Source organism: Pinus tabuliformis, chromosome Q, assembly GCF_031772625.1.
Source record: "Pinus tabuliformis cultivar Carrire ecotype Pingquan chromosome Q, CPIR1, whole genome shotgun sequence".
Lineage (NCBI taxonomy): Eukaryota > Viridiplantae > Streptophyta > Pinopsida > Pinales > Pinaceae > Pinus > Pinus tabuliformis.
Window position 1 is genome coordinate 1044228081 of NC_142296.1, and position 11260 is coordinate 1044239340.

The following is an 11260-nucleotide window of genomic DNA, read 5'->3' on the forward strand; positions in this document are numbered from 1 at the left end:
GCCACAATGGCAACACGGATGGAGATCAAAACACTGATCTTCCAAATGACCGGCTCTTTGACAATGAGAGCATTTCGGTTGAACATGAACTTCAGGTTGCATGCAATTTCGTTTGTCTACAACTTTCTCAGAACCTGCTGAGGTGAGTGGTTCAAGAAATCCCGCACTCACAAACTTAATTGGCTTGGAATAATCTGGGATTTGTAAGTTGGTGTCATTAGGGACATATCCTAAGCCACGTCTATTCTTGTTATTTTGAATTTCTTCCCAGGGCTTGATGATGGCTTTGGAAGAAATTTGAATTTTATCATGAACAACTTCGACACTTGAAGTTGTTGGGATGAATGACTTATCATCTGGATGGTTCAAAGACTTGAAAGTATCACTCTTTTCTTGCAATTCATTCCTTTGAAGTTGGGACTCAAGCTGAATAAACTCAATGGTTTCATGCGTTTGTTGTAGATGCCATGAAATATCAGCAAGAGTTTCTTTGCTGACGTGCACCATGTCTTCATCACTGGAGATGATCAAACTGTGAAGAATGTTTAATAACTGAATATGCTGCGCCATCTGAACTTGCTCACTTGAAGTCAGGCTCTCTTGTTGTAGATGTTGTGCTTTGAACTGTTGCACTTTACTTGAATGACAGGCTCGCTTGCTATGGGACTTGACTGTCACGCTCGCTTGATTTGTTGATCTCAACTTGCTTGATTTGTTGCTTATTGTACTTGCTGAGAACTCTTGTTAGAACTTTCTGGAATTCACGCTCGCTTGATGACGAACTCAACTTGTTAGAGTTGAACTTGTTTTGGTTGCTGTGATGGTTGTTTCAAGGAATTAAAACTCATGGACTCACTTGATTGTGCTTTAAAGGAAGGGTGTCGAACACTGTCGAAAATGCACCCAAAAAGCTTACAATGGTTTGAATGACTCACATAAAACAAGGAATTCACTTGTCTTAATTTGACTAAGTTGAAGAGAATTGACGTGCTTGACTTCTGATCAAATCAAAACATGGGTGTCGGTTTCAACCGAGAATGCACCCGTATAATGCAATGTAATTGGAATTTGATTCACAAGTTCTGAAATTTGTTTGCAAGAATGTTGATGTAGACTTTGCTTTGAAATGCTTTAACTTGATTAAGTGAAGTTGCTTGTTGAAGTAGAATGTCGATGTTGAAAACTTTGATGAGTTGTTGTATGTGTGGAGCTTAATTATCCTTCCTTGCAGCTATTTCATTACATGTGTTGTGCTTACTTGCATTGAACTTTATGTGTGGGGTAAATGCGATCATTTATGTGTCAAAACTAGACACAAATCAGAAAGCAAAAACATGAATCCATAAAACACATGCGCCATCAAACACACACAGTGTACCTTAGATCCCCTTATTCAATTTCGGGTGGATCTAGGACACATCAACACTAAAAAATGATATCTTTATTAATCACTGAGTACATCTGAAGTAATGATAATGCCAAGCTGACAACCCTTTGAAACAACTCGCCTTCAAAATCTGAATGGATTGTGACACGATCCCTCTCAAAGTAAAACAATACTTTGAATTACAACAACTTTCCCTTATCACTCCAAATACAAAATAATACACTTATATCTCCACAAAATATTTTCCAAATTTACAAAATGTAATGCACCTTATCCACTCATTTTCTTGCTTATGTCACTCCTTATATCTCCCAAAAGCACTCCAAAAGAATTTTTTACCCATTAAAAAGGCATACCTCATTATAAAAAAAAATATCGACTCCTTATCTCTCCAAAAAAAACACTTTAACTAACTTATGCCCACTTAAAACTCAAACATAATAAAATCTCCGCTTCACATTACACCACTCATTCTTTTTTATGCATAAGGCTTAAACTCACGTTTTGGAAATGCACATTTTCCACGCATAAAACCTTTAAAAATATTACCCCATTAAGAGTGCTTTAAAATGTTTTGACTTTGAAAATTTGATCTACGGATGTGAAAGCGAGGATAGTTGGAGGGCATTCACTTCAATGGCATGGTTTGAATCAATCCATCAATGCTTTAATGAAACTCAACTGCAGGTGTTATGCGGATAATTAAAACAACTCCACGTTTTCCTTCAGTGACATGTGTTGTACCTTTGAAAGTAATGCAACCAGGAAGAAGTAATTCTTGGGACGCCGGCATAATAGGCAACCAACGCAGGCTCAGAACTTAATAACAACGATTTCAAGCAAGTTCTCCATGAAGGTTCTGGTCAGATCGCTTGTCACGCAGCTGGTCGCATTGTTGTATGGTGATTGTGAAAGAAACACAACGTATATGCTGTTGTATGCTAGTCCTCCAATTTCTTGTACGTTGGACGCAAGTTGCTTCCAAAGGTGGCTTTACACTTGTTTATGAACGCAGGTACCTTCACTGTGAATGCTTCGGCTATGACATGACAGCTAGAATCCTTGGCAAGGAAGAGAACCGGATGGAGGACAAAATGATAATGGAGATGAACTGCAGAAAAGGCAGAAACCCAATCTTTTCACCAGTTAGCGTTATATCTCTTACACAGAATCTATTCGATTGCAGCACAAATCCTCCATGAGCAATAGCTCTCCATTATTACACCGCAGTAGGTGATCAAGTGCAGGGGTGAAGCGCCAAAAAATGGGGAGGATTCATAAAAATAACAATTGTGAGAAATAAATAGTACCATTCAATAATTTTTCCATTTTTCTGCGTCTATATTTATGTGCGTCTAAGATTTTTTGTTCTATTGCAAAGCAGACAGTTGGAACTAAACACCAAATTCTATCGCTAGAACAAACCCCCAATTCAGCAGAGAAATCTAAAACCATACAATGAGTAGAGCTTTCAGAAAAATTCAATGTCAGAGGACTTGTAAGGACTCCATTTTGTCCCGAATTGCTATTGAACGGCAAACCATCATTGTTTCCCCTCACTGCGGAAATGATCCATAAAATAAATACGACAAAAGATATAGAACGTTAAAGAGATGCAGAGTCCAAAGCCTTATGCAAGCTCCTTTCACCTACAATGTTGTGTCACGCATAACAAATTTGTTTCTCACGAGCTGATTAAATCAAAATTCCAGAAACTGGAGTTGGTAATGAGACATCTGATCACAACCATGAAATATCTAATGAAGTAATTGTATGTTAAGCATGGATCAGCAGGCGAACTTTACTTTACAGTTTCTCAAGAGACGGCCTCAATAAATTTGGAAAGTCGTATCTCAAGTTGAAGATAGGTATAAGATTGTGTGACTTTTTCTATGTACATACCAGAAGATCGCAATGAAACTGAAGAACCTGTCTCTGTTTCTTCATTTACGGCGAGGACTCGCGTATACCACAAGATCTGAAATTTGAAAAATGGGGTGAGCGCTCTCAGCTGGCATATTATGTCAAAGGAAGCATTCAACATTCTCTTGCATTGGTGCACTTGATGGCTCCACTCGGTGAGCTTCCTTTTATAGTAAACGACTCCACTTCTGCACCTTCCTGCGACAGTGAATGGTCAGATATCCAAGGACGCAAGCATCTGATACTTCATGCTTTCCATTCCATCTTTAAAAGTTAGCAGAGGAAGATGCTTCTGCGATTATGTAATTGGTATCACACGTAGCTAGCCACCAATCCAGTGCCAACTCAAGTTATAAGCTCCAATCAAGCCATCAATTCCTCGCCAGGTTCTCCTTCGTTGCACGCAGAATTTTTAACACTCAAGCTTTGTCACATGATCCCAAAAATCATGAACTTTGCTCTGATACCACATATTGAAAAAAAGATTAACTCACACAAATTGCAGAAAAACACATATAAAAACCAGAGACACAATATTGACGGAAAAAGGCTGAAGCCTCATGTATTCTCTCACTCTCATTCTTACATCCAAAATAATTGAAATAGTGTTACAAATAAATAGATGAGAGACAGTGTTCTCAAGATAGTGCGTGCTATCTTAGACACCTTTGGTTGAGATAATTTCTCACCAGACACACCAATATAGGAGTTACCTAAACTAACTCCCATCTTAGAGGAACAACCCAAGAGTTAGGCACAAATTCCTAACTTGGAATATTTAATTAATTTATTTATTTTTGGATTTATTATTGTTTTATGAGAGAGTCTAACAATAAGTAAACTGCTACTATCTTTGACATCAACGAGAACAATATTTCCAATGGTTGAATTATCCATAGTTCTAAATTATGCATAATTAATATGTGTTTCATCCAAAACAAAAATTTGAAGACACTCCAAAAGATCGTTCAAACTCTGAGTGGAAATGAATGTCATATTTATGACAATGTTACAAACAAATGAATTAGGCAGATCAAAAGGCAATCAATATGAAGTGTTTCCAACTTTTTATTATAAATGGTCTTCTTAACAATAATTGCTAACATGTTTCAACCATTCAATTTCACATTTGTTAAATGTTGTGTATGAATCATCAACAAGGGATGAAAAGGTTGTTCTAAAAAGATAAAAATCATGAACAATTTAAATGATAATGAATGGGTCCTTACTTCATTTGGAGCGGTAGTAGAAGTTAATGAGGAAGATTTTTTTATTTTTATTTATTTTTATTTTTTTTTTAAATTATGAGGGATGTAGTGAAAAGAGAATAATTTTCATTTACAATACAAAATCTAATGTAATGACTCAAAGAATCAAACTATACCTACACTACAACAAGATTTTTCATTTAATGGTCAAGGGGACATGTGACGCTTGTAGTAGCAAAATAATAATAATAATAATAATCATCATTAATGCTAAACATGTGTTTTTGTGATATGAATACACTAGTCCAACAATCATCAAATAAATATTTTTCCTATGTTTATTTGACATAAATATTAATTAATTTTTTATTGTGTTTTCATTATTCATGAATATGAATAATATTTGAAAGGATGATTAACGTGATATTTGAAACATGATGGCAATGATGAACAATGTTTACAAGGAGGTGGTCAAAGAAATGAGCATAATTACATCATAGTGGGAACCATCCCAACAACAACATGCATCATGCATTCATCTATTTTTTTTTATATACAAAGAGTTTATTTATCACAAATAATATTAATGATCCAATATTCCTCTAATACCAACATTATCCAAGATCTTTTCTTTGGGTGATGTTAGCAAAATTGCATAAGGGATCATGTAAAAACCATATGTGCAAACACATAAAGAAGAAGCAACATAAAGGGCCTTAAAGAAAAATGCACTCAAAAGTTTGATCATGTTGTTCATCAAGTGTAGACTACATCTTTGGGCCCTGATTTAATAGTGGGGAGGCCTCTTCATTTATCTCATCAAATTAAAAACAAGTACATGGAAAAATACATCATTATACCTCCAATTATGGGTGTGACTTGAAATTTGACTGCTCAAAACACAATAATCATAGCACCAACAAGTCTGTCTCGTCCTCCTGAGACTTTTGACTGTACATATGATGCACTTCTAAAAGGGGCATTGTTGTCTCGAACTTCGTTCCCAACAATTAATGAAGAAGATGGGTTTCTACCATGACCCCTAGGATCTATTGTTCATATACAAAAACAAACTTGACTATTGAGATCCTTGCGAAATTCTAGTTAAAATGAATATAAAATTTGATACATTCCACCATTCAGCATCCCTAGACCCCCCAGGGAATTTTCAAGGTTCCTCACAGTATCTAGAAAGAATATTCCCTCTTTGTACCGCACACCCTTTGATGTCCACCCTTGTTGCAATGGCTGCAATGCTTTTCCTTCCTCTAGACTTTCCTAACCTTCTTTCTCCCCTAATGTGGAGAGGGATCCTTATGTCGTAACTTCTTCCTGGTCATCATAACCTTCCTTAAATGGTTTTCTTTAGTGCAAGTTTGGCAAGGAGAGATTTCACTATCTCTTACTTTTGAAATGCTCACCTCCTTTTGGAGATGATCTACAATCACGATCGTTGGAATGGTGTGATGTAGCCTCAAACCTGCATTGATTTACACTCTCTTGCCTCTGTGGCTTTGGAGGTTCGTTCAAATGTACCAGAATCACCATCATAATGAGAATAAAAAACTAAAGAATCACTAACACAGTTTACCTCAGTTGTCAATTCTAGAGTGGGTGAGGATGGATTTGCTAAGCCTGTGTTGCATTTCAACTTTACCAAGGCTTCTTCTATGGCTTGTATCTGAAGTTGCAATCTCTATTTCTTGTAACTATCTCCTCAATTCAACATTCTATGCTTGAATCCTCTGGTTGATCCTCTCTCTAGAATGATGAGAATAAGATGAAGAAGAATAATATTCACTTGAAGGTGGAGATGGAGGTTATCCTTCATTTATTGAAGCATTATTCTCTGCTTTCTCTTCCTTCTTTTCCTTCTTTTCCACTTTCTTCTCATAATCTGCAAATAATTTATCTACCATGTCTGCCATCTTATAGAAAGCTTGACAGAAAGATTTGTCATTCTCCATTTTCCTTCTTTGTGTTGCATGTCCAATGTCATAATTCACATGAGCAATAAGACCACTTTGATGCCAAACTTGATCTGGTATTCGTGTGATACCAACATTATCCAAGATTTTTTCTTTGGGTGTTGTTAGCAGAATTGCATAAAAGAGCATGGTAAAACCATATGTGCAAACACTTAAATACGAAGAAACATAAAGGAGACCATAAAGACAAATGCACACAAAATTTTGATAATGAAGTTTGTCTAGTGTAGACTACGTCTTAAGGCCCTGCTTCAATAGTGGTGATGCCTCTTCATTCAACTCATTAAAAGAAAAGCAAGTACAAAATACATCATTATACCTCCATTTATGGGAGTGAATTTAAATTTGACTGCTTAAAATAAAATAATCACAACACCAAAAAGTTTGTATCATCTTCTTGAGACTTTTGACTATAAACATGACCCACTTTTAAAAGGCACATTGTTGTCTCGAACTGTGTGCCCAAAAATCAATGAAGAAGGCGGGTTTTTGCCATGACCCCTGAGATCCATTTCTCAAATGCAAAAGCAGACTACACCATTGAGATCCTTACAAAATTCTAGTTAAAATGTGTATAAACTTGGCTACATTCCACCATTGTCATACGTAGACCCCACAAGGAATATTTAAGATTACTCATAGCATCAAAAAGGAATATTCCCTCCTCGTATTGCGCATCCTCCTGGTTTTGCACATCAGGGTTCTATCCCGGTTCAGGGTTCAGTTCATGTTTAAATGAAAAAATCAGGTTTTTATAACACTGAGACGACGAATTTTACAAAGTCCTGTCGGCTAGTAGGCTAGTTGACGATACTATTATTAAGTCATATGTTGGGCGGGTCGCCTGGGTTCAAACTCCATGACTACCCATTTTTGGTGCATTGTTTATATAACAACAAACCCACCAACTAACAAACCTCACACGGTAATGTGGTGTAACTGTTAGTCTGATTGTTGGGTAATTGTTTGCTATTTTAATTTTGTTGACCATCAAATAACCCATCAAGTTGTTTAATCATTTTCCGCTATGGTTGTATACATTTGGAATTGCCAATTTCATTAGCCAATTGGTTGAAACTCCACCATTATAATAACGAACAATAGTTATATATGACTATCGTTGCCAATCTGTTGACAGTGCTGGACCCACAAACATGTTAAGCGGATCTCCCCGGTAAGAAGTCCCAATTAGACCTCAGATTGTTTGGTGTAGGAGTCCTAGCAGTGGGTTGTATGGTAATGCCCTGACCGCGAAGTTACACAGAGGCAAGTAAGATAATTGTATCAGTAGCAAGGGTGTGACCGCGGTAATGAGTCAAGGAAGGTGTATGAGAGGTTTCTAACACAAGTGGGTTGAGATGAGTGCGCCCCTTGGCAACCTGTAAATGTACTCAGCTGGGAAGGGAACACGAGAGAAAAGATGCATCACAAGCTGGAAATTAGGTCAGTCTGGAAATCCAAAGTGATGGTTAAACCAACAACACATCTGCAACAAGATTCATATAATTGCATACAAAAGTGTTCATACACAACTACGTAAGTTAAACAACATACATTGCTAAAGCAATCGGAACAATCCAACTACAATAACAACATATGCATGAAAAAATGATGGCTCTTATTATATAAAAGAAGTGTAAGTTCCAATCATACAATACATCCATGTAAAACTGCTAGCCCCAACAGTGGAACGTTACAGCCACATCCACCTGCTCCTCCAAAGAGATGAACTAGCTTAGTGCAGTGGAGAAGCTAAGGCACGTTACAATATTGTCCAAGCTCTTTCCAAGATAGTCTTATTAGAAGCTTGGCTGACCAAAAGCCTCTACAATGAGCTATGAGGGACTATGTAGAGCAAAGGGTGGGGTGACCCTTGACATTCCCCTTTGTGATAGTTCATCTACCCTCATGACTCTTCATCTACTCTATCACTGTTACATCCAACTATTGACACTTGACTTACACTTGACATGACATTACATTACAATGCACATGTACTCATGTGAGACAACATGGCTTGAGAAAGCCATGTAATACATTAGTGAAACCTGGTCTGTTGTGATGAGACCAACTCTTTGGCATGCTTGTGATGGCGAAGGTGGTGAGCTGATGCCAAGCTTGGTCATCCGTGATGTTGTGCATGCACCTCATGGTGACATCTTGCTGAAGCGAACTCTTGCCTCCGTTGCAACCTGTTAGATACATAATCCTCTAAGGGTTGGTGTGGAAGCTGAATAGACTAAGGAAGTCCAAAATACCTTGGGATGTGGAACCCAACAGTCACACGAGTGTACTATAAATGTATATCATTGTCAATAATAAACACAATCTCATGTTTATCTTTCTTATTTTGTCTCTGTCATGTGTGTGTTTAACATGGTATCAGAGCAGGCGATCTCCTGCCCTACTCAAGTGTGAGCCACCTGTTTTTGTGGCCTTTGTAAACCAATGCTCTCCTCCTAATTATGCCTTTCTGAGCATTTGTTAGAATAGAGGTTGTTACCTCTATCAGCTCTGCCATTCCTTTGTTGTGAGCAGACCTACCCCTGCGACTGCAAAGAGGAATATTGCCAGACCTGTCCCTCTCTACCAATGCAATGCTCTAACACTCTCTGTCAGTTTCATGCTCCCACTCAGACCTATTCCTGCAAACCAATGGAAGTTGTGCGCTCTTTCTCCATTCCTCGTTCAAATGTTACCTCTGCATTTTAACTATGTAGTAATTCCGCCTGTTTTGCCACGTTCGCCTCCGCTTACACCGTTGGCTCTCAAAAGGTGTTTTCTTTGAAATTCGAATTCCAAGTCCATACTCCTGGTGCATTTTCTGTGATTTTATTTGAAGTCCTGAGAAATGAATTGAAGCAGTTCCCGTTCTCAAAATACACTCCACTCCAATTGGAAGCTTCAGACTCACAGAAAATAGGCATGACTAGTGTATCATGATTTCAAGCAATTTATACTGGACTACTCAGGCCCAGATAATATGACATTCCTATATGCGATTAATGAATCGCTGCCTATTCTGTGACCCTAGTTTAGCTTGCGATGGTTTTACAAGATTACGCCCATTTTTAGGGAGGCCTTGCAGATCCATTACTTGAACAGTTCGTTGCCTCTTTGCAGTTTCTGCTTGTTGGTATTATTCCTGAAGCTTTCTTTTAGAAGCTTCAACCCTTACAAATATATCAACTGAAGATGTTGGCTTATTTCGAGGTGGAAGAGAAGCATCCCTTATTTGATTCTTCATTGGATCACTGCACCGACGGACATTGTCCCTAAGTTCATTCCTCTGAGGCATTCCACTTGTATTCTTAACACGCATAGAAGTGGTAGCTCCATCATTTGGAATACTAATTGAATGTCTATGATCAGTATTCTTCTGCTTTTGAAGATGTGACTTTGTGTCTCTCGTTGCCTTTTTATCTCCTAGGGTTCCTTATTTACCACTGATTGCACCTTCCCTTACATCATTGCTCTATTGAATACACTGCTTGCCATTACTCGAAGGTGCCACAGTGCATTGTTTTTCAGAATAACCAACATCTCCATCTTTGTCATGTCCATTGGTATTTCGAAGATTTCCATCCTCATCCATTCCATCAAAGAACTGAGACATTTCTGTTGATGTGGTTTGAGCTGTTAAAACGACACCCTCATCAAGTGGAGGAGAAGGTAGACCATCATCATCTTTGAAAGCTTCTAGTGAAACTGAGTCTGGAGAGGTGCCTATAGCTGCCACAACAACATCATCAACAATCCTTAACCATACATCCATAAGATCTTTCCAACCACTGATTAGCTGCTTTGTGATGGACTGAATTCTCGTTGGTATATTCACTATATTCGCATACTACTATGTTCGCAGCACGGGTGGTATATTCACTGTGTTTCTTTAATCTATTCACTGTCCTGCCAATAGCAGTTGCCTTTAGAATGTCGACAGAAAGTTGCATTAACTCCAATATTCTCAATGACTCGTATAGCTGATTTTCTGACTCATCTGGGTTTGAAAGAGTGTCTTTGATTCTATCAACTTCTTTGATGCGTGGCAATGCAAAAGTTGCACGGAACTGCAGTTGAAGTCTAGCTGTCGAGCTATAACAAAATACTGAAACTGGACATGCTCTGGTGTGGAAAGTACTCAAAATGGGAAAGAAAAGGGTGGCACTGTGGAGCTAAACCATATACAAAACCCTAGCAGCTGCCATGCTATTTTCTGGAAACCAAAACCAAAGAACTCATTGCTACAAAAACCATTCGAACTCGGCCATGTTTTCTGTGGTTGCTAAAGTTAGCCACATCAAATTTCTTTGAGTTTGCAAGCCAAAGCGACAATGAGGGCACTCTCACCGAAATCTCTGTGCCCATAGAAGGACACCCACAATCACTACTATTCGACGACCTGCCATGGTTGCGATTGGATTTTCTGGTCCTATTGCTTGATGGCTAGAAGAGCTTCACTGCGTAGATCCATGCTTCACTGCCTTGATTCCTTGTTACTTCGACTGCTGCATAAGAGTTTGGTGGGCTGTATGAAGGCAATGATTGTTTTGGCAATTAAAAGTAGTCTTTTGTGGAGGAAAGTTTAGTCGTTTGTATTGTCGGAACATATTGCATTCTATATGCTGGTCATGACTCATGAGTGAACTCTTATTCTTATGTAATGGATTGTGAATTCATTAGAGTAGTTGGTGCTTGCTGGTTGCACACTGGTCAATTGGTGCACATTTATAAAGGATATTAAAGTGTCTTTG

The 11260-nt window shown here is 38.1% G+C and overlaps 1 pseudogene; it reads right to left on the bottom strand.

Annotated features, from left to right (window-relative positions):
* Positions 1-9456: 9456 nt before the first annotated feature.
* On the bottom strand, positions 9457-10915 carry LOC149223077 (putative mediator of RNA polymerase II transcription subunit 26b; annotated as a pseudogene).
* Between the last annotated feature and the right edge of the window lie 345 nt (positions 10916-11260).